At 42.4% G+C, this 25,028-nt stretch overlaps 1 long non-coding RNA gene across 1 annotated transcript in view; it reads right to left on the bottom strand.

Moving 5' to 3' along the window:
- LOC147025362 (uncharacterized) overlaps positions 1-23,570 on the bottom strand; it is a 26,284-nt gene extending 2,714 nt beyond the window's left edge. Inside the window, exons 1-2 of the long non-coding RNA XR_015058860.1 lie at positions 22,788-23,570; positions 2,635-2,771 (exon numbers count right to left, since the gene is read on the bottom strand). This is a non-coding gene — a long non-coding RNA (uncharacterized LOC147025362). The remainder of the gene's footprint in view (positions 1-2,634; positions 2,772-22,787) is intronic.
- Positions 23,571-25,028: the final 1,458 nt, after the last annotated feature.

Here is a 25,028-nt window from a genome sequence, read left to right as displayed (position 1 = left end):
ATTGTGGGAGTTCTCTGGATTTGAAAGGCACATTGATTTTTGGGTACTTTGAAATGAAAGAGTGAAGGTGAGCAACAGTGTTTTAGTGCTTGTGCTTGGTCGACCGTTTTACCTTTTCTGTTTCTGACAACTGGAGTCTCCTTGAGCAGCCTGCATACGAAATAGTAGTCCGCGATGGCAGACATATCGCCTTCCATAACTTGTACGAGAAATTATGAGGAGACTCATGTCAGAAGATGTCGCAAGAACCATTTGACCTGCACTGTGGTTTCTCCAGTGGAGTCGCCATTTTATTTGCCTCACCGTGGGAAAGACCTTACAAATGATACAACGATACCTTTATGGTTTGTATGATACAGAAACTCATTAAGTTTTTGTACATATCACAAAATATATTAACAACTTCGATGTGAGCTCCATTTGGAACACATGTACAGGATTTCTATCAAGGTGGTACATGAGTTTTTCCATATTCAGCTCAGAATATCTTTTCAATGTGCCTCTTCATAAAATTATGCGCATGCAAGTTGTAATCCGAGAACAAGGATGTCTGCAAGTGATCTTTGAAACCCAATAATGCAATGAAAGAAGAAAATTTGCTTGAAAACCTTTTGCAAAAAAAACAATCAAGGGGGTTAGGTCTGGTGATCGTGGTGGCCAGGCAGTTGGTCCGTCTCGGCCAATCCAGCGATGTGGATAATTTTCATTCAGGATTGCTCAAACGACTAAAGCCCAATGAGGGGGGGGGGTGCCGCCCTGTTGAAAAATGATACCAGGTTGCAGGTCTTCAATCTATGGGAAGGGAATCCTTCCAACAGGTTCATGTAAGTTGTTGATGTCACAGTATTGTCCGCAAAGAAAAATGGACCTACCAAGCAGTCATGGAGAAGGCCACACCAGTCACCACACATTGACCTTTGGACTGTCGCACATGTGGGCTTTCTGAGCCCCATATACTCACATTGTGCCAGTTGACTTTCCCCTATACAAGAAAGCAAGCTTCATCTGTGAACATGACATTTTCAGGTAATCTTTGTCATCCACTTGTGACTGAGCATTTCCAAAGCAACGCCTTGTGTTTGGGTCCATAATTTGGTTTGAGTTCCTGCAGAAGCTGCACCTTGTAGGCATAAAACTTCAGCCTTTTCTGCAAAATCCTGTGTACAGCAGTGGTTGGTAGTCCCAGTTCTCTGGATGTGCGTCACAATTGACAAACAGATAAACAGAGAGAATAACAAAATCCATGACCAATCACACACTCGTTTCAACATCTGTTGCACTTGTGCTTGGTCGACCGGTACTTTTCTGTTTCTGACAACTTCGAGTCTCCTTAAACCTCTCGTACAACTCAAATAGTAGTCCGCGATGGCAGATTCCTTCCATAACTTGTACGGAAATTATGCTGAACTTGCATGTCAGATGTCGTCTCAAAGAACCATTTGACGCACTGAGCTTTCTCCAGTGGAGTCGCCATTTTATTTTACATTAAATGACCAGACCTGAAAATAATGAAAATTTTATGAGTTTTTTTGATCAAATAAAACAAAGGTTATCATTTGTCATCATATCACAAAATATATTAACAACCAAAGTTGTCCAGGTCTTTTTGGAACACCCTGTACATTATTTCTATATTATTGAGATGGACGTTTCAATAAACTGTCTGTCAATACCAACGAATGTGACTATCTTTTCAATGATGCCTCTTCTCTAAATTATGGATGCAATCTAAGCTGGCAATCTGTTGAAAATGCAAGTTGATGCTAAGTGATCTTTGAAACCCAATAATGCAATGAAAGCAGAAAATTTGCTTCAAAGAAAAACAGAACTTTTGCAAAGGAAAACAGTAGAGACACATCAGTGGGGGCTGCAGAAAAAAAAGCAGAAAATAATAAATTCCAAAAGAGCATACATATATCATGGAAAGTTACAAACAAACAAACAAACAAGAAAAAGGTTCTGTTGTCGAAGAGAAATGCTTATAAGGTTGATAGCGCTGCTTAATGGGCAGAATTTAGTGGAGCAGTTGTTGGTGTGAAGGGGTAGAAAGATTGAGAACACCATGACTTAATCAAAGCTCAGGTCAATCAGATGGGTGAAAATTGATTATTTTTCAGGTGGACGGAAGTTGATGATTTTCACCCCCGTCTGTCTCTTTAAGTCTGTCTGACCTTGTGATCTCAAAATTAATTGGTTTCAGCCCAACTTGGTGGACAGGTTTGCAGTTCAGGTCAAGTCAATCGAATGAAAAATGACTTTTAGAGCATTGTGACCTCAAGATGACCTTTGACCTCAGTCAATGGCCATTTCTCAGGCAGATGCCTGGCCCATCCCCATCTCCTTGAGATGCCGATCAAGTTTGCACGGTACTCCAGTTTAGAATTGTGACCTCAGTCTGGCCAATCCTGACAAACAGATAAACAGAGAGAATAACAAAATCCACTGACCAATCAATTATACGTGAAAAGTCTTCGATTGTGCAAGTAATAATTAACTGATAAAATGCTGTTCATGGAAAATAAAGTTATCAAATTAACGATTCAAACGATTAACCATGCAGTCCTCTCTTGCTCTGGTGAAGAGTTAATGTCCGAAACTTCACATTCACTTGACTTTCCACAGCGGTTAGCACACCTTTGTCATCTTCTCGGTGATGAAGCCAATTTTTTGATTTGTCCACCAATGCAGACAAACGCTCGTCTTGACAAAGTCTCATATCCCCCAAACTCCAATCAAGCAGGCTTGGTTTGGATCATCATAGCATCGTCGGGCTGGAAAAGATTCAATCAAAATATCGACCGGCACATCTGACATGAGTCAACTTATGGTGTGCACATGTGTGATAGTTGGAATAAACAGCAATGTTGTTAGGCTACTGTAAGTTTGACCATTAAAGAATATCAGCAACCTTGATAGGAATGGCAAAGATGAAGGGCAAATAGTTACACAAAAATAAGTTATAAACAAACAAACAAAAAAAAACAATAAAAGATTTACAAAGAAAAAATCCAAGTTCAGGTTCTGTTGACTCACAGGAATATCACTGTCAATAAGGTTGAATAGCGACCGCTTAATGGGCAGAATTTAGGAGCAAGTTGGGTGTGAAGGGCGAAAGATTGAATTGACTTCGATTTGATGGGTGAAGATTTCGGATTTTACCTCCACCACCAAAGAGAGTTATGTTTTTTTTTTTAAAGTCTGATTCTGTGAGCAGGATATGTCAAAGTTGTGGGACGATTCAGCCGAAGTGCGACAGGTTAGGGGGTGTCAGTTCAGGTCAGGTGTGAGCATGCGCCAGAGCAGCGATCGCTGCCTACTGCCGGTACTCCAGGGGCCTCAGTCTGGCCATCCCCCAGGCAGATGCTGGCCCATCCCCATCTCCTTGAGATGCCGACTGTGCCGGTACTCCAGGGGCCTCCAGTCTGGATCCAGGCAGATGCCTGGATCTCCTTGAGATGCCGATCAGCTGCAACCACGAGGAACATGGTCAGCCCATTTTTTTCCGAGACTCCCTTGAGAATGAGCAGGATCAGCGTCAAGAAAACGAGCCACATGTCTATGCAGCTGACACTCATGGACTATGCAATCTCATTTGAGAAGCAACCGCTCGTTGGACACAAAGTCCGACCAGTGATAGCCAAGGATTCTCCGAAGACAACTGGTACCAAAGGAATTAAGTCCCTGTCTCAGATCCCTGGTCAGAGTCAAAGTTTTACATCCATAGAGCAAGACTGGAAGCACCAAGGACCTGAAGACTCGGACTTTCATCCTCCCGCACTGGTACCGACAGCACCACACCCCATTATCCAGTGAATCCATGACTCCCCAGGCCTGACCCAGACATCTATTGACATCTGACTCACAGCCAGAGATCGATTGACCTCTGACTCACAGGAATATCACTGTCAAGGTAAGTGAATCTCTCCACGACCGCAACAAGGACAAGGGGTGTGAAAAAGATGAATTGATTCGATTTTGGTGAAGATTCGGATCCGGACAAGAGAGGTTTTTTTTTTTTTAAAGTGATTCTTCACCATTGAGAGGTGGGTCCAAAAACGATATAAAGTGCGACATCTCAAAAGTTTATGGACAGATTATGACAAAACATGATGGATGAGTTGGGTCGGTGACAAGAACAAGCTGATTAGATGTTGATTGAGGTCTGGATCCAGATCTGGCTGTTCAGCTTGGCTGTATTTTCCCATCATTGAGAATCAAAACATAAACTGTTCAGCCTGGCCAAAGTAGGCGCTCTTCCAAGTGCTGCTCCAGTGTTCCATGCGATATATTTTGCTTTCGTAAACCAGCACAAAAATTGATGACCCTCACCAAACCTTGCATCTTTGGAGTGCATTTGTATCTCTTCCACCAAATATGCATTATTAATGACTGAATAGATATTCATTTGAGGAGAAACCAACTGTTCAGTCCATGACTCATTATGGTGTGTTTAATGAGTAATGGATTTTTCGCCAATCATGTTTCTCACTCAAGAGGGCAGCTGTAGCCAATATATCTCATTTACTGTCCATAGTTGTTTGCAACTTGGAATACAAATACATCACTAATATAATATAAAATAAATTTGCTCACTGCAGATATGGGTAAAATCACAAACTGGTTGAACACGTATAACATATCTTTCAATCCGGACAAATCTGACATTCTCACCATGTCTCTCCGAAAGGACCGTTTGGAACCCCCCCCCCCAATCCACTTTCTTAACAACCCTGTGGAAGAAGTCCTTTCTTTCAAGCTTCTGGGTCTCACTATCTACCATGATCTTTCCTGGGAAAGCCACATTTCCAACCTGGCCTCCAAAGGCAGTTGCCGACTGGGAATCCTCCGTCGTGCAGAGTCCTTCCTCGGCCCACCTGAGCTCCTGACCACATACAAAGCTTTCATCCGCAGCCTGATGGAGTACTGCTATCCCCTCTGGGCTGGTGATCCTGCCTCTCACCTTTCTTGGCTTCACGCTGTGGAAACCAAGGCATTTCGGATCATTGGCATCTCCCGCGATGAGGCTGAGTGTTTGGGCCTCTCACTCTCTCACCGCAGGCAGGTCGGTGGTCTTTCTGTTTTCCACAGTCTCCTCTCCAGTCTCGCCCCCTCTCCCATGCTGTGTCTGCGATTTGTCCCCACCATATTTCCGCAGGGCACTCAAGGTCCGCCAACAACTCCCTTTTGGTAAAACAACCAAAAACATGAATCACTGCTCAATTTCACTCTTTAATTCCTCTTTTTTTCTGCCTTTGGAATAAACTCCCTCACTCTATTCATTCCCATTCTTCCCTCCAGGCCTTCAAAACAGCTGTTCACCACCACCTATCTTCCCACATCCAAATCCTCGATGTTTTCTACCCCATTAATCCACCCCAAACCCACCTCTTTCAAATTCCCTGACTTCCTTCCTCAAAGTCCCTGTAATGGCCATCTTGTTTACCCCATGCTCCCTGCCCAATCCCTCTCCCTTCCACAGATCTCCTAATGTCTCTGTTCCCCACTGTTTGTCCTTCCCACTCCTCTTGTCTCATGCCCCCCCCTTGCTGCGCGTTGTGTGTTAGCTCTCATACGAGCCTCGACAAAGTATCCAAAAAAAAAAAAAAAGACTCTAGACTCTCGAGGTACGCATACTCATCTCTAAGCTCTCGAGTCTGGCTTAGAATCCAGACCCAGTTATGCACTGTCATCCTGGTGTTTCACATTCATCAATGTGTGTGCCGTCATTAAATTAGGATAGATGTTAAATCAGAGTTCCGTCTGCTGACATTCATCAGCAGATGTTAAAGATGCCACGGTTTTTTTGTGAAGAGTTGGCGAGTTATCGCCGGCACCATGGAACAAACTACAAATTCCTCCGCTAACCATAATCAAATGTCAGGCACAGCCAGCCGGTTCGTGAAAAACTTGGGCCAAGTTTCCTCCAACCAACCGCACAAAAAGAAATCAGTAGGAATAAGTGGCTTTTCAAGAAGAAGCAGTCATAATAAAAGGTTTGCTCTTACATGAGCACCAATCCAAAAACAAGTTTTAATAAATAATGCTTTTATACATTCGAACTTTATTTAATAAGACCAGCTGCTTGCCAAATGATTGCTCTCCACATCAGCTGGGAAATGTCAAAATGTCATTGCTCTGGTTCTAGTCTGCCATGTTTCACTTTGAAATTATATCCTGTTAGACTGTATACTGTCCAAACTGATACTCTACGACTACTTCTTTAATGCCCCAATTGTTTCCACCTTCTGTGTGGTTGGCTTCTGAATGATTCGGTCCAAGTCATTCACCAACCGACTGACCAGGCCAGACGTTTGACTGAAGGTGGCAGGAATTCGATGATAACTCACCTACTCTCCGAGAACGACGTATAGGGGAGCTTTAACGTCCACCTCCAACAACCATTGCTGCCAGATGGGTCCTCCTGTTTAACGGCCTTCCGATATACGTCACACACATGGATGAGTCATCTCGGGGGAGGCAGTTCATAGCTGGGGCGAGACTCGTCCATTTGCATAACATAATATATGGCTCCTTATGCCCTGTGAATAATAGCTTTCATATGGGTCTGATGTTTCGCTTGACCGAACACATGATTTAAAACCAAACATATCTCTTTGCAATTCGATACATTGAAAACTGAAAATAGGACTAAATTTCCAAAAAGGAGAGAATATTAACAGATTGTAAAAAAAATGTAGATGTGTAAAGGAGAGATAAGTGGCAGGTGAGTATAATGGTGAATTCCTTTGATTGGTGACACAGAAGTCAATTGCCTTAAGGATCACTAAAAATATGAAACATAAAAATCAGTAGCTTTGTAGTCAGCTGAACAGCCAAGTCTTTTCAAGCTTCCCTCCATTAAGTTTTGGGTCCTCATTATCTTTAAACATCGGTTGCATGACTGTGATTAAAGCTGTCTGTTATTTTATTGGATCTGTCCAAATACTCCTTTAAATAGACTTCAACATTGTAAAATCTTCCACAAAGAATAAAATGAAACTAGAACTGCCACTTTATAACTGCTGGCAGTGATGACCGGGTACCCAGAAGTGCCTTTGACACAACTGATACAACATGAGACTTAAATCATAGTCGCAAAGTTTCGCATTTATCGGATAAGCGGTGCCAGAGAAAACATTATTTAATGGTGATACAAACACAGGCCTGCTTTGAGACGGCGCGGAACAGACGAGTTACGAACCGGGCAGCACAAAGCGTTCAATTTCCTTATTACTGGCGAACAGATTCAAATAATTAAATAATTCTGGCTGCCAAACCGTGTGACCGATCAGGTTGAAATTTTAAACTTTTGTTTCGCATGTCGGCTAAATTACAAATCTGAAGTTTCGTATATATAGAAGCAGCGGTTCCAGAGTAAACATGAATTAATATTTATCCTTCAATCCAAGATGGCGGCCAAACCATGTGACTCGTGATGTCATAATTTTCACCACGTGTGCAAACACGATCGGAGACGATAAGTGCAAGTTTTCGCTTCGCTTGGTTAAGCAGTTCCAGAGAAAACATTATTTAATATTTTCTTAAAACCAACATGGCTGCCAAACCCTGGGCCCGATCCCGTTGAAATTTCAAACCCTCATTCCGCATGACTGTTCCACCATAAAGGTGATGTTTCACATTGATTGATGCAGTTGTTCCAGAGTAAACATTAATTAATATTTTTCCTTCAATCCACTATGGCTGCCAAACGTTGCATCGTACCTCAAAAGGGGGTGAGAACTTTTTATTCGTCATGGAGAGGCGGTCATAGTGGTGGAGTTTCGCCTGGATCTGTTCAGTCGTTTCAGAGAAAAAGATGTTTTAAGATATTATTTTTCAATCCAAGATGGCTGACGAACCATGTGGCCTATGACATCACAATTTTGTATTCTGCTTCCAAGTGCGTATTGGAACACGTGTGTGAAGTTTCGTGTTAATCGGTAAAGGTGCGTTTTTCTATCCAAGATGGCCGCCAAACCATGTGACGTGTGACATCATAATTTTTACCACTCGTGCACACACGATGGTAGATGATAATTGCAAACTTTCGATTCGTTAGGTTAAGCGGTTCCAGAGAAAACATTATTTAATATTTTTCTTAAATCCAAGATGGCGGCCAAACCGTGTGACTTATCAATTCGAAATTAACAAACTTATATCGCCTACGTGTCCCGAACATACTTCTGAAATCTGCCCTTCATCCGACCAGCGCTTCTGGAGAAGAAGATGTTTGAAGGTTTTAGGGTTTTTTCAAGATGGCCGCCAAACCATGTGACCGATCAAGAACAAATTAACAAACTTGAGAAAGGACCTCATGGGGAATATATGTGTGAAGTTTCGTCTTCATCTGTCTTGCCCTTCTGGAGAAGAAGATTTTTAAAATTTATTCATTTTCAATCCAAGATGGCTGCCGAACCTTGTGACCGAGGATATCATAAATTTAAATTCTGCTTTCCATCGTCGACCCGAACAAGTTTGTGAAGTTTCGTGTAAATCGGATAAAGTCTATTTTTCTATCCAAGATGGCCGCCAAACCATGTGACTTCTGAGGTAAAAATTTTTTACCATGTATGCAGACTTGAGCGAGGAAGGCACTTGCAAATTTTCGCTTCGATGGCTTATGAAATACCAGAGAAAACATTATTTAATATTTTTCTTAAATCCAACATGGCGGCCAAACCATGTGACCTATCACTTCGAAATTAACAAACTTGCATCGCATTCATGTCACGAATATAGTTCTGAAATCTCGCCTTCATTGGACCAGCGCTTCTGGAGAAGAAGATGTTTGAAGGTTTTAGGGTTTTTTCAAGATGGCCGCCAAACCATGTGACGTATCAACAACAAATTAACAAACTTGAAAGAGGACCTCAGGGGGAATGTGCCTGTAAAGTTTCGCCTCAATCTGCACAGCCGTTCTGGAGAGGAAGATTTTTAAAAAAAAAACACTAAAAAACAAGATGGCGGCCGAAATACGTCATCGATGACGTCAAGAAAAACATTTTCGTCGGTGATTTTAGGCGTAGATGATGCTCAAAATTTTTCAGATTTTTCCTATACAGCGTTCTACTTGACGAATTTTCACCGGTATATCGCTTCACCTATGACGTCACGAAAAATCACACGTGTTCCCCATAGGGAGCTTAGTAAAATGTATAAAACGAAAAAATTTTCCATTGCACGGTTTCCGAGATACAGATGTCCAAAGTTTATCGCTTTTTTCAAGATGGCGACCGTACCACGTGACCAAAGACGTCATAATTATAACGTGATTGTGCTATCAAAAAAGATACATACTATGGTGAAAATTTCCTGTCGATCGGACTTAGTGTTCCAGAGAAAATGATTTTTAAAGCGAAAAAGGGTGCAAAATGCCGGCGGAAAAATAATAATAATAATAATGCGTAATAATAAACAGAAGAAAAACAATAGGGTACCCTGTACTCACAGGGTACCCTAATTAGGATTTTTTTGAATCAACATATTGCATTTACAAGTTACAAGCCAACACAAAAACTCAAAGTGGTAGATTATGACATAAGCCAGATGCTGCTCCTGGCCTATGGCAGCAAGAAGCCAACTGGGGGTCCAAGGGAAACTGCTTTGAGAAATGAACTTAGATTTGTGAACATGACTTTTACACTCCATGGCCAAAAGTATGCGAACACCCCTTCTTATTAGCGGATTCGGCTATTTTAGCTACACCCATTGCTGACAGGTGTATAAAATCAAGCACACAGCCATGCAATCTCCATAGACAAACATTATAGGCATAGGCAGAAGAATTGTTCAGTTCTCCCAGTTCTGTTCAGAACTGAAACGTGTGTCAAGAGGCAAAGAGACAGGTTACCAGAATGGCGCCATTGCCCAACAAGCTATTAATCCGACCATCGCACACCAGGCCTGTCCATGCATGCGCAGACACAACACAGCAATACATCATACATCCTCCTCGTCAGACAATCAACACCCTTTTAAACCCTCCCCCAAGAACAATTGTAATCCTAAATTCTCCAGAAATGCCCGTGGCTTACGTACTCATATAGTACACAATATGTCAATGAGAGTAATGAATACTTCAGTCTTTGTACATTGCATGCTTGGCCTTTAATTATTTTTACAGCCACAGCAATGTGGTTGTTTTGGTTTTTGATCTCTTTGTGGGTAACACGTTTCACAAAGTTAGGAATTGCATTTGGGTCAATATCTAGCTCAACCTCCGTTCCTTTCATTTTTCAGAGCTCCAATGTGAAAAGGTCTCCATAGTCCTTAAGGAGTTTTCTTAATTGATCACTGGTATTGAGGTTGTTCACCTACTGCCAATTCAACCGGATTGTTCGGAGCCAATCCCGTCCCAGCAGCCTGGGCCCTGAACCTCTCACCACCATTAAGGTCAACTCTGCCTTCTGTGTGCCATCCCTTAAAGCGATTTTGCATTCTCCCACAATATCCACAGGTTCACCAGTATATGTGCGTCGTCTGGTCTGACTGGGGCTGATTGTGGGTCTGTTTGGGTGGTCTGCCCTCCACTTCTCCTGAAACATAGCCTCACTAATCAGTGATACCGAAGACCCCGCATCTATTTGCACCTGTACTTCTCTGCCTTGTACCACCAACCTCACAACCAGTGGTTTGAATTTCGCTTGGTTGCTCGATTTATGAAAAAGACGATGTGTCCTCTTCATTTTCCTCCTCGAACTGATGTCTTGTATTGAGAACTTTTGCTCGTTCCCCGTGGAGAGATGTTCTTCCTCCGAGGAATGCTTTGGGTTTTGGGTTTTGAACGACAGAATCTTGCAAAGTGACCCTTTTTGCCACATATATAGCAATCCACATTTCTAGCTGAACACTCGCTAGTTTGATTATGAGCCATCCGTCCACAGCGATCACATTTTACTGCAGACCCCTCTTCAAAATATAAAGCGTGGGGGGTCTGGCGGCTATTCAAGCTCTTCATCGTGTTTACTGCTCCCTGATCCCGCACAATTATGGATCATTGTTTCTCCACACTCGTAATGTCGTTAGCTGTGAAATCGTGCTGCAGACGCTCAACATACAGCGACCATTCTCACTCTTCGGGCTTTAAACTCTCCAATCGTCCCAAATGTGGCCATGACTTCAGGAAAAGAGAATGAGGGAGACTCCAAGGCAAAATAGTTTATCCTCGTCGCCAGATATTCAGTTCTCCCAGAACCGAAACATGTGTCAAGAGGCAAAAAGAAACCAGGGTTGCCAGAACGCCACCATTGGTCAACAAGCTTTTAATCTGACCATCGCACACCAGGCTTGTCCACGCATGTGCAGACGCAACATAGCAATACATCACAGAATGAGCCGTGCTGAAGAGCTCGGTGACTTTCAACGTGTCACCGTCATAGGATGTAACCTTTCCAACAAGTCAGTTCATCAAATTCCTGTCCTGCTAGAGCTGCCCCAGTCAACTCGAAGTGCTGTTTTTGTGAAGTGGAAACATTTAGGAGCAACAACAGCTCAACCACGAAGTCATAGACCACAGAAGCTCAGAGAACGGGACCGCCGAGTGTTAAAGAGTGGAGCATGGAAAAACCGTCCGTCATCGGTTGCAGCACTCACTACTGAGTTCCAAACTGACTCTGGAAGCAATGTCAGCACAAGCACTGTTCATTGAGAGCTTCATGAAATGGGTTTCCATGGCTGAGCAGTCGCACACAAGCCTAATATCACTATGTGCAATGCCAAGCATCAGCTGGAGTGGTGTAAAGCACACCGCCATTGGACTCTGGAGCAGTGGAAACATGTTCTCTGGAGTGATGAATCACGCTTTACCATCTGCCAGTCTGACGGACAAATTTGGGTTTGGCAGAACGCTATCTGCCCAAATGCATAGTGACAACTGTAAAGTTTGGTGGAGGAAGAACAACAGACGGGGACTGTTTTTCATGGTTTGGGCTAGGCCCCTTAGTTCCAGTGAAGGGAAATCTTAACGCGACAGTATACAATGACATTCTAGACGATTCTCTGCTTCCAACTTTGTGGCAATAGTTTGGGGAAGGCCCTTCCCCGTTTCAGCATGACAATGCCCCCATACACAAAGTGAGGTCCATAGAGAAATGATTTGTCGAGAACGGTGTGGAAGAACTTGACTGACCTACACAAAGCCCTGATATTAACCCCATCGAACACCTTTGGGATGAATTGGAACGCCTACTGTGAGCCAGACCGAATCGTCCAACATCAGTGCCTGACCTCACTAATGCTCTTGTGGCTGAATGGAAGCAAATTCACGCAGCAATGTTCCAACATCCAGTGGAAAGCCTTCCCAGAAGAGTGGAGGTTGTTATAGCAACAAAAGGTGGGCCAACTCCACATTTATGCCTATGACTTTGGAATGAGATGTTGGACGAGCAGGTGTCCTCATGCTTTGGCCATATTGTGTATGCGACATGAGCAGAGTACACAGCCTCCAAGTGGCTGGAGGTTGTGCATTACTTGCTGAAAAAGTATCGTCTGTTTTTGCAAGAAAACTATGTACGTGTTTGTGTGGTATGCATCTAAAGGGGTCTAATGGGTCTCTGTGGTCTAAGGGGTGTAATGGGGTCTAAAGGATGTAAAGGTCGAAAGGGTCGAAGAGTTATAAAGAGTGCGAGGGGTCTAAAGGGTTGAAAGGTCATTTTCATCCCCCACATCCAATAGTAGTTTAGGTCTAAAGGATCTTAAGGGTTGAAAAGGTGGAAGGAGTGTAATAGACCGGGAGACCGGGGCCCTGAGCTCAAACGAACGAGGTACTAATATCTGAGCACAGGGGCATGAATGGAGTATCAAAAGACATATTGAAAGTTATTTCTGCCGGGTACCACCCTCTGCGTAAGGGACCCTGGTGACCATCCAAAGGGGTCCTTAAAATTGCCTCGATCAAACATTGGAAGTACCAGTTGGTGTCACTTCCACATGATACATATGACCAACCTTACAACAAAACCACATGTGACAGACATGCCGACTACTACAAAAGGCCCCCCAGAAGCCCCAACAAGGGCTCCCAAAAAAGGGGTGAGCTCAAACATTGGAGGTACGAGATAAAACCAGTTTTAAAATCATATATACATCCCACAGAGTGTAAAATGTCCATTACCAGACAAATTGTCTGCTGAATTTGTAGTGTCCGGAGGGCAGTGAGGCACGGAGAGTCGTGAGGGTTGTTGAACTCTGTTTATTACCCGTCCGAATGCACACTACTGCAGACTACACACACGCCTCAGGCTGTGCAAACACCTATAAGCCTTGCGGACACGTGACCACCAACACCACTCCTCCACGCCCCCACAATGCTCCCCGCATTGTGCTTTGCCCACGTATGCCAATAAACCACAGAATTGGCCCTACCAGAACCCCCAAAAGTAAGCCCTTGAGACCCTTGATACACCTGGTCTAGCTCAAACATTGGAGGTACTAGATAAAACAAGGTTTAAATTCATATATACATCCCACAGAGTGTAAAATGTCCATTACCAGACAAATTGTCTGCTGCATTGGCCCCACCAGAACCCCCAAAAGTGAGCTCTAAAAAGGGCAAAATATTACTGCAGAGCAAAAATACACAATTGGCATAATTTTGCACATTATGCCGGCACACCATTACCATAGGAAACATTTATGTTTAACAATTTAACAAAAGAACTACAAAATACTAATAAGCCTACTGGTATCACACTATGAACCAGTAAACTCAGAAAAACTACAGGGTTCATATTGTACTGAAGCACTCGGAAATATATGAAGACATAAATAGTTCTGTTTCCTAACTCCTAACATCTCCGAACTCGGAAATCTTTGGAAGTAATAACAGTTCTAATGTTCCCTGACCTCTCCTAATACAACATCTCCGAACTCGGAAAAGAATGTTCGGAGAAGTGAGGAAACATTAGAACTATTTATGTCCGTATATTTCCGAGTGTTTCAGTACAATATGAGCCTGTAGTTTTTCCGAGTTTACCAGTTCATAGTGTGATACCAGTAGGCTTATTAGTATTTTGTAGTTATTTTGTTAAATTGTTAAACATAATGTTTCCTCTGGTAATGGTGTGCCGGCATAATGTGCAAAATTATGCCAATTGTGTATTTTTGGTCTACTGTAATGTTTTGCCCTTTTCAGAGCTCACTTTTGGGGGTTCTGGTAGGGCCAACGCAGCCGACAATTTGTCTGGTAATGGACATTTTACACTCTGTGGAATGTATATATGAATTTAAACCTTGTTTTATCTAGTACCTCCAATGTTTGAGCTAGACCAGGTGTATCAAGGGTCTCAAGGGCTTACTTTTGGGGGTTCTGGTAGGGCCAATGCAGCAGACAATTTGTCTGGTAATGGACATTTTACACTCTGTGGAATGTATATATGAATTTAAACCTTGTTTTTATCTCGTACCTCCAATGTTTGAGCTAGACCAGTTGTATCAAGGGTCTCAAGGGCTTAGTTTTGGGTGTTCTGGTAGGGCCAATGCAGCAGACAATTTGTCTGGTAATGGACATTTTACACTCTGTGGGATGTATATATGAATTTAACACTGGTTTTATCTAGTACCTCCAATGTTTGAGCTAGCCCCTTTTGGAGGGGCCCTTGTTGGGGCTTCTGGGGGGCCTTTTGTAGTAGTCGGCATGTCTGTCACATGTGGTTTTGTTGTAAGGTTGGTCATATGCATCATATGGAAGTGATACCAACTGGTACTTCCAATGTTTGATCGAGCCAATTTTAAGGACCCCTTTGGATGGTCACCAGGGTCCTTACGCAGAGGGTGGTACCCGGCAGAAATAACTTTCTATATGTCTTTTGATACTCCATTCATGCCCTGTGCTCAGATATTAGTACCTCATTCATTTGAACTCAGGGCCCTGGGCTCCCAGTCTATAAGGGGTCTAAAGCAGGTCCAAATGTTCTAAGGAGTCCAAAAGGGTCTAAAGGTAATGAAAATACTATTTATTCAACTTTTTGGTTTTTCATATTCATTGATATAAGAATTGAAATATCAAATAATCTGGTTGCTCTTGGGACCTCCAATGAAAGGGAGACAATACTAATCTGGCTCATACATGCATAATAGTAGTTTAATGCCCAATATATTGACTAGACTGGTATAAATGCCCATCAAAAATAACAGGCTGGAATCAATTTATTCAAAATATTCAAGGAGACCAAGATATGATGTTTTGTAGCAAGAAGCATTATTTTAAAACAATACATGTACTAATGTGATCCCATTTTCTTTATCTTCTGAGATATTTAATTTTGACCGTACAGCCTTGTGAGCGTAGCAAAGTCTGAAGCCTCGGCCAAGCGTTAGGTGTGCTTATATCTACTTTATTTAGGAGACATCTTACGGACGTAAATGAACACTCGTATTACTCTGCGAGCGTTACAGCAAATTTCACTTCCCTGAGCCTTGTGTTTGTTAACATTTTTTAAACACTTCTGTATACTACCCTTGAGGCCCGGTTGCAAGTCACCATCTACATTTCCAATAGAAGAGACGTAATTACTCTATTATGAAAAATGTTTTTCGAGTCTTCTTTTTATCCTGAAAAATAGACCTTTAAAAATTGGCCTTTAAAACCCTTCTTAAATCGTCCGTATGAAGGGGGACAGACAAATACACAAACACACTGCTTTATATAGATGATCCTTCGTCTTGGAGTTACCTTACAAAATCAGGGCACTGGTCTGCTACAATGGAGAAATAACGCAAATAACACCACCACCTTTGAGAAAGTCAAAAAAAAAAAAATCAAAAAAAAAAATGTTCGATTTTTATTTTAAAAAAATAAAATAAATTCATGGAAAACATTAGTTATGCTCTGAAACCCCCTGTGTCTGCCATGAAAATTTGGTATCAATCAGCACTAGAGTATTAGAGTCGTTGCTGGACATTAAAACAAATTTTTGCTGTTATTTTATATCAGCAAATACTACCTGTTGCTTTGCTGATGGGAATACGAATGGGGGGGGGAGAAAAATAGGGGGGAGAGAGGTGTGGGAGAGAGAGGGGGGGAGTGAGGAGGAGGAGGGGAGGGGGGAAGAGAGAGAGGAGGGAGCGGGAGAGATTAGGGGAGGGAAAGGGAAGGCAGCATACCAGGACATTATTGGGGTGAAGCTGCTTTCAATCGTCGATTGCAAAGCGAACTTGCTGCTGTTGCAGACTTTGGTTTCTTTGAATCCACATTCACCACTGTCACTAATAGTTACTCTCTCTGGTGTTCGGTTTTAAAATGTTTTTGCATATCAGACATATCGTTGCGGGGCCAGGTATTGGCTGCGAGCACGATCGCAAGATGGAGCCGCAGAGTCGACTCCGCCGATCACCCGGAATTTAGATCGTACTTCTCCGGAAAACTCAGAAGAGTACGGGTCCGTTATCGGACCGTAAAGTGTCAATATTTATACCACGTGGTACAGGGTTATTTGCCAATTTTCAAAATACCTATATATCCATGTGGCGATTTACTGAATCTCCACACCCTCGACGGCACCCGTAAGGAACGAGCCACTAGCATACTCGAACGGTGTGTGACCTGAGCGGATGGTCACCGAGATCCGTTGGTCCAAAGGTCCCCTTATGGCAGCACAACGGCCTTGCTAATTTTCCAACACACAGCACGCTAAGTCAATGGAGGAAAGGACACGAACGAGCTGATACATTTCACAAATGGGGATATTTATTAAACAATAGGGAAATGAGGGGAGCACGTAAGGGCAGAGTTATCCGAATATTGATAAGCACGTATGTACAGCAAGGCACTTAACAATTCATTACTTAGCAGGCTGGCGCCACACACACACACACACACACACACACACACACACACACACACACACACACACACAGACACACACACACACACACACACACACACACACACACACACACACACACACACACACACACACACACACACACACACACACACACACACACACACACACACACACACACACACACACACACACACACACACCCAAAAGAATCGGACCCAAAGTGGTCTTTATTAAGGCCTCCAGCTCGGATGGAGAGGCGAACTGAAGACCAGAACCTGCCTCGGACCTGTCCACCTCGTGTGGTCTTCGAGCTGATTCGAAACGGGCACCAGCGAGGGTGAGCTGAATCCAGCTACCAGCGAGCCGCGATCAGCCTCCCGAGCTCCGCCAGATCCTCTCGCGCTCCAGAACACGCGCTGGTGAAGACGAGGTGCTGATCCTTCACAATCCGCTCGAGTCGATTCAACCGAAGAACCACCAATCACCTTCTGTGCCCTCCGAACAACCACCAACCCCCTTCTGTGCTCTCCGCTCCCTTTTTATCCTCTTGGGCACCGCTCGCTCAGGCGTGGCCCATTCGCCGTTGGTGGGGGCTGTCACATTCCATCTCTTGGAATGCCCCAACAAATCGAAGGGTGGGGCTTGACTTTTCCCCTACTCCGAACGCCGCCAAGTGAATGGTAGGTGGGGGATGTCGCATTCCATTTATTGGAGTGCCCCAGCGAATCGAAGAGTGGGGCCTGACCTTTCCCCTACTGAGCGCGTGGAGAATGCTGGGAGCAGAGGGTTTTCGTTGGTGTTGTCATTATCGATGGTGTTGTCGTCATCGTTGGTGGTGTAAAAATTAAAAAAAGGAAAACCTGACTACCAAAATAACTCCACAGTGCAGGAACATTTAATTACCCATTAGACAAGGGGAAAAGGGAGCTATCTATCCACTTTTACTTATCGATATAACTGAGCTATAGGACCTGTATGTTGTGTGCACAAGGCTTCCAGATTCGCAACAATATTACAGTAATGAGCAATGTGTATTGAACAAAGTGAGCCTGCAATTTTCGGACTGTCGTCTTTCCCAAAATAGTTCCAAACTGCACTTCTGGGCCTTTTGAATGACATGTTGTCAAAACTTTATCAGTCGATATGTTGCTTACCCATCCATCAGCAAAGTAATGTGCATGCTTTACCGGCCAAATCTAAATGCCTTGCTATATATTTAAAAGGAACACACCCATGGAGCGTGTTTAGTTTACAAGTGACTTGTTTTTGATGCTGTATTGCAAATGGGATGCCCCAGGGGCATGCTCCTTTTCAATTGATACATTTACCAGGCCATGTGTAACTGGAACATTCCCAACAGGAACAACCCCCCCCCCCCCCCAAAAGAAAAAAAAAAACACTTCTTCCTTTCAAGTAGGAATTACTCGGAATGAATATCGATTCCGGTTCACAACTCAATTCCTTTTGATTCCATGGTCGGAATCGAGTGCAGTATCTTGGAATCAATTCTGCCCACCACTGTTAAGCACTCAAACAAGCACTCCACTGGACAGTTGATAAGGAATGGCTGGCTGGTCATACTAAACACCGTCTCAAGATGTCCAGAAATGACCGGGGGGCATTGGGAGTATCAAATAACGTGTGAATTGGTCAAATGAACACTTTTTTCAGCAGTCTGAACTGCTGCTAAGGTGAATTCCAGATTTAAAATTTTGAAATTCAGTTCAGGTTAAGAGATTCTAGAACTTATTGCATTTCAGCTGTCATGCTAGTAAACTTCCAGAGAGTTGTATGTGGATGGAGTGGGAGGGGGTAAGTGTGGGGTGAGGGCAAGGGAGGGGAGTGGAGACGTGCAGTGGAGCGTCAATTGCAATTCTGCTCAAGTTAAGAGATTTCAGAGGTTATCGCACATGCAGAAATGAAATAAAGTAAAGAAAACTGACTGACATCTGCAGGCATTTATAGGCATTGCGATGTTTCCAGCGATTTGTAGGCTATGAAGATGAGGCATTCAACGATATGAATGAAGAAAATGAAAAACATTCAGCGCTTTATCGGGAAGAAACCGTTGTGGCCTGTTCGAAGTCAAGGCATTGTTGAGTTGATCAAAACAAATGTTGAATGAAGACTCCAGCAAGCTAACAGAGGGATGACTCAGGGGCTGACCAAGGATGATGGCTTAATATAAGATAATTAAATAAGGCCGTTAATTATCTTCAAAAGGGGCATTTAAATTAACCCAAACACCAACTTTTCATTCATGCATGACCTCGGAAGTTCCGTTAGTACGCATGCTAAGTTGGGGGCTGCTCGGTTTCATGGTTTTGGAGTTATGGGGGAGACACACTGACACACTGACATTTATTATTATGGATATATATATATATATACATGCATACACACAGGGTGTCCCCCAAAAAATGTACTCACATTTTGGCTCCTCATAACTCATTTAATTTTTCATTTATTTTCAGATCAAATTGACCCTAATAATGGCAGAAGTACGACTAGGTTTTGAAGAAATGAAATTTATCATAAAGTGCTACTGGAAGCACGAAAACATCATGGAAGTGCAAAGACAATTTAGAAGATATTTTCACAAAGATCCACCAACGTGACGCACCATTACTCGCATAGTTTGAAACAGATGGAACTGTGCATGACGTCCATAAGGAGCGTTCAGGAAGACCACGGTCATCAACCACCCCCGCAAAGGAAAATCAATTGCTGGAAAACCTACACCGATCCCCACGGAAATCTGTACGACAAATGGCTCGTGAGACAGGAGTCCCAAAATCAAGCACCCATCACATTTTGAAGCAAAATAATTGGAAAAGTTACATTCCAAAATTAATCCACACTTTAAATGAAGACGATCCTGACCGGAGAGCTGAATTTTGTGAGTGGTACCTGGGCAAATGCGAAGAAGATGCAGCATTTCCATCCAAAATTGTTTGGAGGGTTGAGGCAAGCTTCAAGTTAAATGGCTCAATTAACCGACACAATTGCACGTACTGGGCTCCTGAAAATGCGCATGTTACTATGGAACACCATTTAAACTTACCAGAGGTTACTGTGTGGTGTGGGATATCAGCATTGGGCATCCTGGGGCCATTCTTTTTTGACTAAACTGTCACTGGGGATGTTTACTTAAACTTGCTGCAGGAATCCGTCGGTCCACGTGTCGAAGAGATATTTGGTGACGAAGACGTTTACTTTCAGCAAGATGGAGCACCTCCCCACTACCACCGTGATGTAAGGGCCCATCTCGAAGCAACTTTTCCAAACAGATGGATTGGGCGAAGAGGTAGTGTTGAATTCCCTGCGCGTTCCCCAGACCTCACTCCAATGGACTTCTTTTTATGGGGATATCTCAAAGATAAGGTTTACGGCTCAAAACCAACAACAGTCGATGAGCTGAAAGAGGAAATTGAAAGACAATGTCTTGCAGTTCCAAATGAAATGATTCGTAACGCTGTTGAATCCATTGGTTCGCGTTATGGGCTGTGTTTGGAACGTGATGGTCGTCAGTTGGAACATTTGTAAACATGCATTTATCCATTTAACCATTAATCTTGTTTCTAAGTCAATAAACAACGCATTTATTATCATTTAAAGAGTGAGTACATTTTTTTGGGACACCCTGTGTGTTTGTGTGTATATATATTTTTTTCATTGAAGCTGTTGGGAATACACTGACACTGAAATGGTTAAAAAATCTCATCTATACAAGACCATTATATTGATACTGGAATTCCCTTGACCCAAGCATTAAACAAGCCATAAAAGTTTATGTATTCAAACGTAAGATTAAGTTGCATTTGTTACAGCTTTGACTTATTTACAAAAAATATTATTGCATTGAATAAATACGTGGAGATTAATATTATTAATTATGATTATTATTATTTTAGGTTTGCGATAACGTTAAAAATCAGTAGTCCACCAATTAAAAAGGTAAAACAGCCAGGCCATAACAGTAGGCAAAAGTTGGGTTGAGCTTGTTCTCGACCTTACTCCGGAACAAACACTTCTCCCTATAAGACTGATTTTAACGGAATGTTTTTCAAGAGGCCGAGTGGAATTGTGACCATAGGTAAAGCTCAACCTGCTGAGCAAATTTGTCCGCATAGCAGGCACTACCTTAACCTGACCTCACCTTTAACCTCCCTCCTATTTGCTGGCAAAACTTCATTTCCACCTCGGGTGTGCTTTCCTCCCAGTTTTGACAACGACGCAGTTTTTTTTTTTTTTTGCAAATAGAGAGAAAATTCCCTTGCTCTTGAAGCACAAATTCCAACTGTGCCATTATTAAAGTGGAGGTTCATCCACCTGAAGTAATTTTACTTTTTGTTCTCAATTCTCACAGGGCTGAGTTGCTCCATCCCAGGCAAAAATCCTCCTTTGCCAATGGGAACCCAAGACAGCTGTGCTCATACAAGTCTGAAATATTGGTTTGGTGCTCAGTTCAGCATAACATTTTAAAAAATCTGATGAAAGAAGCAACAAGTGATTGAAGGAGAAGTACGCTGCAAATACCACACCGAAGCAGATGGTACATGTTGATCCAAGACCTGAAGGGTGACAATGATGCATCGCTGGCATTTCAATTCCTAATTAAGGTGGAAGGCTCATTTTATCACTTTTTTATGCAAGATAAACTTTCACAGGTGTTCCTGCCTCAGGTGGTAATACATTTCTTGTTATCCACAGTTTCATCATTTTGTTTGATTCAACTATGAGGTGTTCAAACTCATGGCCGTTGCAAGCTCCACTCCTATTGTAAGCCTTGGGTGTGGAGCCAGGAAGAGATCGACAGAAGGAAGTCCAGTACTGATGGTGTGGCGATCTGAGAGCCATCGTTCATGTTTTGGCATGTGCCCTGGGAGCTTTCTCACAAACGAGAAGTCGATAGCAGGTAAATTGCTTCCTTTTTATTTCTGAAATGTTGCGGCTTAACTCCAGGTGCTGCTTAAATTCCCATCCAAGGCAGTCATTTCTAAGTATATCCATTCAAATAGAATCGATGCCAATTGATTGTTCAGCGTCTGTTGGTCTCATGTCCGGTTAAAAGCAAAGCTCAGTAACTTGGCCTACCCAGGTTAACAGCGTGGTGGCAAGAGTGCCCAGCTGGCTGTTTACATGCTAAGCACACCCGAGCTCAAGTCTGTGTTGCACTCGCCCTCACAAAGTTAAATCAAAACATGACACCTTTTGCTGGCCTGGCCAACCGGTATTTGCTTGAGGGTTTGATAGGAAAATAAAACTTTTGGGTCACATATTGACTTAGTGCTATAAAAAGGCATCACTGTCCACATGAAAGTTTGGAGTTAAAACGATCGAGCACCCAAGGCTAATCCCAGCCCAACGGGGGCTTTACAGCCCGTTGGGGTGTCGCTGCACGGCTAGTAATAGGCTATGTGGCTGGTAAATGGGCCAAGCAGGCAATTGGGCAGATTTTTCATTAGGCGTAGCTTCATGGACAATTGCCATCTGCACCTTATTCTCGCACACTGCTGAGATGGGATGCACTTTTTATACCTAATTGGTCAAGGCTCATAGGTCTATTGGAGGGATTGGAGCAGAGTTATGAGGTCATGAAATTATGCTAAATTATTCTGACACAAAGCCATTACCAAGGGTCAAAGTGGTCATATGATGGTTACTTTGGATCATAAGCAGCTTATATGCGAGACAAGTAAAGATCTTTTTAAAACAGCTTTTCCATATTATTATAAAGTTTGTTGGTGGAGTGTGGTTGTAAATTGCTAGTATAAGCGATTATATCCCATGATGCGAAAATGATCAACATTCAGCACTTCTATGCCTAGAAATGGAAGAGAAGATATCAATACAAATTAAAAAACAAAACAATCTGAAGTGGCGAATCCATTTGAATACTTGCCAGGTTCAAAAATCTGCCAACATTAAGGAAAAGCATACCAAACATGGAACTCTTCCTTGGGGAGGAATGATTTGCTGAGAAATGCGATGAGCACTCACCACCCAAAAATGCCACAATTTGGGGTTGTGGCTGTTGTCAAGCTCCATGCTGAAGGCTGCACCCATGCCAATCCATAGAAACCCAAGGAAAACAATTCCATTCTCTGACATACGCTGGCAGGAAACAATAAAGTATTCTCAGAAATTGCTTGAACTCAATGGTAAAGAGAAATTACATCTGGAAAGCATCATTAATTCTCCCAAAAAGTAGCTCTTTCTCAGGCTAGGCCTAGCAAATTATAGTAAAGTAATATGAAAATGGGGGTTCTGACCACCACCCACCACTCAAAATCAAATAATTAAATTATATTGTTTCATTTTCTGGCTCGTTTAACACATTTAAATATATAATTTCATTTTTACACAATAATATTTGTTAGTTGGTTCTGGGGCACTTCACCTGAGTGCCAATCCTCCTATGATGATGTAATTATATAACCTTCATAATTACTTATTCATAGTTGTAAAAATAAAAAAAGAAGAACTTGGGTTAAAAAAGTTCTTCCTTTGTCGTACCATGTAGTCATTTGAAATAAGTCAGATTTTTGCAAAAGTAAAAGGGAAACGAAGGCCACCATTCTCTCCTTTATAGAATAAGAACAATGGTGACTAAATATCGTCATCGTTGCGATAAGTACAGCATATTATTTTAAAGCATTTTAAACATCATCTTGAAAATAAAATTCATACTGAAAAAAAAGATAACCAATGATTCAGTTCAAGTTTGTAAAGTTACCAAGTATCATTGATGTGGATGAATGATTGACATGTTTTTATCATATTACTGAGGGCTGGTATTATGGTTTGGGGAGGGGAGGGGAGAAGGGAACACTCACATGCCTCTAAACAGTCTTGGCTGGGTTTCAATTCTGGGGGTGGGGTGGGGAGGATGGGTACACTGGGGGGGGGGTCTACCAAGAGGTGTACCAGAATGGGGAAGGGTGGACTATGGGGGGACCCAAAATTATGAGGGGCAATGAAATAGAGTAGGGAGTGGTGAAGAGTATGGGCAGCGGTGGATTGTGCCAGGGCGGTGCACCAAAATGGGGAGGAGGGGTTGACCGAAGGAAGGGGATGTAAAGTGGGGGGGGAGGTAGGTGTACTGGAAATGAGGGGGGCTAGGAGGTGAGGTTGGGTGTATGTGAGGGGGTTGTACCAGCATGGGTGTGAGATGAATGACTGAGTGGATGAGAGAGGGTATGGTTGGGGTGCACCATGGGTTACCGGGGTGTGTTATCAGGGTCGGGGTTTCCATTTGATGTTATTGAATATTTAATGATCTACATTAACTTGCCCAAACCCGAACCCATACCCACACCCCAACAAAGTGTTTCTTTCTTTATTTTCCTCTTTTTGCAATTTAGTAATCATTAATTTTACTTTCTGGAGTTCCTGTGCATAAAATGATGCGAAAATGTCTTCTTCTTTCAAATCATATAATTCATAAGTCTAGGGAACTGTATCTAAAACTATCAACAACAAGCAAAAGTACCCATTCCCAGTGATGGGAAAAGTTTAAGTTAATCTATAAATTTAAATAATTTCATCGACTTTAAGCTATGAGCTGAGGCAACATTGGGCGGCGGAGGTTGGAATCATCTAAAAAGAGTCTGGAATAGCCTGGTTGCAAAATAAAATTTGGCATCGACATAATTCATGCCTGTTCTCCCACATTGCAAAAGTGAATGTTCAGCTTTTGAAACGCAGCACGGGAAGTAAATGGGAGACGGACAAATTCACGGACAGACCCCACGGTTCGTAATATGTAATAAATTATAATTTTTAAAAAGCTCACTTGCCCATCTTTTGCTGTAATCTTTTTCAAAATGTGATTTCAATCTGTAAATTTGAAAAATATCACCAACTTGGAATTTTGGTTTTCTCACATAAATCTCCTTTTCATATTATAATTTTGTAAACTTTTCTGATGTTTGCTTTTGTTAAGGAATGGACTATTTTTTATAATCATTTACAATATCTTGAATAAAAGAAGCCCGTTTATGATGACCAAGTTCAGTAAATTTTTTATGCTGTCTCTCTTTCAAAGTGTGATTATAACGCTCCATGACAACGGCTTTCATTTTATTATATATGCTGCACAATGCACTAGTACCATCTTTAAGAAAATCACTCCATTAATCTATCCTTACTATAATTCACGGACCGGTGTTTGTGTGCGTGTTTGTTTGTCATGAGTGTCCTACATTTCTGGGCTGATTAATGTGAAGGGGTGTTTATATA

The sequence above is a fragment of the Eptatretus burgeri genome, chromosome 6 (assembly GCF_056783735.1).
Source record: "Eptatretus burgeri isolate ZD-2024b chromosome 6, Ebu_testis_v1, whole genome shotgun sequence".
In the NCBI taxonomy this organism is placed as follows: Eukaryota; Metazoa; Chordata; class Myxini; order Myxiniformes; family Myxinidae; genus Eptatretus; species Eptatretus burgeri.
The sequence above is the reverse complement of the archived record's forward strand: the minus strand, read 5'-3'. Positions and strand labels throughout refer to the sequence as shown.